We start from the raw sequence: 3,514 nt of genomic DNA, 5'->3' as shown, positions 1-3,514 counted from the left end.
TACACTAAACTGGCGTTCCCGAAGTTATGTCCTGAGAGAACAGCTCTGAGAGAACTTGGGACTGGCCCAAGGTCACACCAGCAGCTGCACGTGGAGGAGTTGGGACTCCAACCCGGTTCTCCCAGATTAGAGTCCGCGCTCCCAACCACTACACCAAACTGGCGGTCTCGAAGTCATGTCTGTGATGTTGGTCATCCTCATTCATCCCCAGAGTTAATTCCCCTAATCTGGCTGGCCAACCAAGTGTCCTCTTCCTCCCTCCCCTGCTCCACGTGTGTCTCCTCCAGAGCTGCAATCTCATTGGAAGAGGCTGTTGGGGGGGGGGGATGCTTGCAAAAGCTTCCGTGCCCAGAATCACATAATAATGGAAAGTGTTGCAAGATTTCTGTATGAAGCTTCAAGAAAGCGTTCAGTATTCCTTGCAAGTTGAGTCTTATGTTCTGTATGTTATGCCAATAAAGGTCGATTGATTGATTGGTAGGTGACCCTGCCTCCCAGCTCCACCCACAGGCAGCCCGCTGGTTCAGCATTTTTTTTTGTTCCGCAGACGTGGCTGTTTCCGAACCTGCACGCCATCCGTTCTCCCACTGTTTCCAATATGGACTACCTCACGCTTGCAAGCAATGCTCCCTCTAAAGCTGTGGAGTCTTGTGAGCAAAAATTCTACTTTGCGAGCTCCTGGCATCCAAGCTGTGAGTGAGCGATTTGGCTGCTGCATCAATTCGTTGGTTCTGGAGCAATGTTCCCTCTAAGCTGTGGAGTCTTGTGAGCAGAAATTCTACTTTGTGAGCTCCTGGCATTAAAGCTGTGAGCAAGTGATTTGGCTACTGCATAAATTAGGTCACTCTGGAGCCCTCCTTCCTGAGCTGAGACAAAAATGTGTGAGCCAGAGGCTAAAATACTGTGAGCTAGCTCACACTAACTCAGCTTAGAGGGACACACTGCTCTGGAGCCCTCCTTCCCGAGCTGAGACCAAAAATGGGTGAGCAGGAGGCTAAACCACTGTGAGCTAGCTCACGCTAACTCGGCTTTAGAGGGAATACTGCTCACGGCACCTACGGAAACCTAACCTCCCTTCCCCCGTGCCCCCACCCCATCCAGAAGTTGCCTTCTTGGAAATTAAGTCCTAACGAAGCTACTTATGGAGCCACCCAATCCTAATGCCCCTCTGGGTCCCTTTCGGCTCTTAACACACCAAACGAATCTTTAATTAAAAACACACGGATACGGGCACCAAACTGGGGTTTCCCAGCGCCACCCGCCGCCGCCACATCCGCCTCCCACATCTGGGCATCTTCCTGGTTCCCCCGTGAGTCAAAAAAATCTGTGGCTTCCCTGGTTTCCTCTGTTTAACAGCTCCCGTAAGGCAGCAAGAGCTCGGCTGTTAGGCGAGGCCCGGAAAGAGCTCTGTTCCTAAAACTGCTTGTCCTCATTAGAATCCTTGAGACCCAGCTCAGGTGGTCTGAATATGCAGCCTCTTGGCACACTTAAATCTTCCTGGTTTGTCCGGGGCAAACTGGGACCCCAGAAGCCAACTAATGGCCCACTGTCCCATTGGAGGAATCACTCGGACCAGGCAGAAATTCAACAGGTGAAGCATTCCTTATTTGTTGAGATCTGTGCCAGCTGGGAAAAGTGTCATCCGTCTAAAGACTGATCTCTGTCACCTGCACATCCGTTGTAATACCAGGAGGACACCAACCACCCCCTGTAAGATGGTTACCCTATACCTATCAAACACCCCACCCTGATATATATTCTTATGCCCCGATTACTTTTTTCAGACAACCTTCTCCTCACAGCACCTTCCCTTAGATCCATCCATTTTGTGAGAGCTAGAAGAAGACCATCTTGTGTGGCCGGCTGATGCTATGGACCTGCCTTCCAGAAACACGGGTGGGGCTTCCTGCCTATCAGAAGTCAAGCAAGGACACTGCTTGTTCTAATGCCTGTTTCACCTAGTAGCTTCTCTATCCCTTTTCTATTGAAATCTCTTAGGGCCTGCGCAAGTCATATTGAATCAGACTATCGATCCATCAAGGACAATCTTGTCTACTTTCCAGGCACTCACATCACCTCCTGCCTGGTCCTTTTGACTGGAGATGCCGGGGATCGAATCTGGGACCTTCTGCATTCCAAACAAAGGCTCTACCACTGAACTACAGCCCCACTTCATGGCTCTCCAGGGTCTCAGGCGCAGGTCTTTCCCATCCCCTCCTACCTGGTCCTTTTAACTGGAGATGCCGGGGATTGAACCTGGGACCTTCTGCACACCAAGCAGAGGCTCTTCCACTGAGCTACAGCCCCACTTCATGGCTCTCCAGGGTCTCAGGCGCAGGTCTTTCCCATCCCCTCCTACCTGGTCCTTTTAACTGGAGATGCCGGGGATTGAACCTGGGACCTTCTGCACACCAAGCAGAGGCTCTTCCACTGAGCTACAGCCCCACTTCATGGCTCTCCAGGGTCTCAGGCGCAGGTCTTTCCCATCCCCTCCTACCTGGTCCTTTTAACTGGAGATGCCGGGGATTGAACCTGGGACCTTCTGCACACCAAGCAGAGGCTCTTCCACTGAGCTACAGCCCCACTTCATGGCTCTCCAGGGTCTCAGGCGGAGGTCTTTCCCATCCCCTCCTGCCTGGTCCTTTTAATTGGAGAGGCCGGGGATTGAATCTGGGACCTTTTGCGTGCCAAACAGACGTTCTACCACTGAGCCCTTCAAATAAGAAAAATCTCCCCCCAAATGCTGTCCAAGACCCACTCCTTTAGCAAGACTTTTCTGGGACTTTCCTGGCCTCTCCTTACAAGTCTTCTGCCCTCCCCGCTGTCTCTACCATTTGTCATTCATGTCCATCAACTGCTCTGGCTTGGGGAATTCCTGGAGATCTGGGGGCCGAGCCTGGGGAAGGCAGAATTTGGGGAGGGGAGGCGAGCTCAGGGAGGGGGTATAATTCCATACAATCCCCCCTACGGTGCTGTTCTTCCCTCCAGGGGCACTGCTCCCTGTCGCCTGGGGATCAGCTGTGATTCCGGGAGACCTCCAGCCACTACCTGGAGGTTGGCATCTCCGTAACCCATTTTTCCTTATGTTTGTTTTGAGAGATTGCAAGCCTTCTGGGCAAGAATCACCTCGCACCCAGTGCCACAAACAGTGCACAGCTTGCCACAGACAGGGTATCCAGATGCCAAGCTTTCCCATGACCATTAATAAGCTGCATAGAAGGCAGGGGTCCTTTTGTAGAAAAAGAGGTGCAGGAGCTCATTAGCATAACTCATTAGCATAGCTTATTTGCATATGCCACACCCCCTGACATCACCGGAAGTGTGTCAGAAGGCAACACCCACCGCTCAGGCTCCACTGGACTGTTTTGGATTGCTAGCTATTGCAGGGGGGGGACGTGCAGATCTGTCCTCACAGAGGAGGGAGAGCTCGTACCTGAATAAAACCTGGTCTTAAAGGTGCCACTGGACTGTTTTGGATTGCTAGCTATTGCGGGGGGGGGGGCCGTGCAGATCT

General features: G+C 52.2%; 3 non-coding genes across 3 annotated transcripts; all 3 read right to left on the bottom strand.

The window, feature by feature from the left end:
- Positions 1–2,235: 2,235 nt before the first annotated feature.
- Positions 2,236–2,307, bottom strand: TRNAT-GGU. Its single transcript has one exon. It is a non-coding gene; the product is annotated as a tRNA-Thr (tRNA).
- Positions 2,308–2,373: 66 nt separating this feature from the next.
- TRNAT-GGU lies at positions 2,374–2,445 on the bottom strand. The gene has a single exon. It is a non-coding gene; the product is annotated as a tRNA-Thr (tRNA).
- A 66-nt stretch (positions 2,446–2,511) lies between these two features.
- On the bottom strand, positions 2,512–2,583 carry TRNAT-GGU. Its single transcript has one exon. It is a non-coding gene; the product is annotated as a tRNA-Thr (tRNA).
- Positions 2,584–3,514: the final 931 nt, after the last annotated feature.

The sequence above is a fragment of the Gekko japonicus genome, unplaced genomic scaffold (assembly GCF_001447785.1).
Source record: "Gekko japonicus isolate JY-2015 unplaced genomic scaffold, Gekko_japonicus_V1.1 scaffold1389, whole genome shotgun sequence".
In the NCBI taxonomy this organism is placed as follows: Eukaryota; Metazoa; Chordata; class Lepidosauria; order Squamata; family Gekkonidae; genus Gekko; species Gekko japonicus.
Note: the sequence above shows the minus strand (reverse complement) of the source record. Positions and strands in the feature narration are given on the sequence as shown.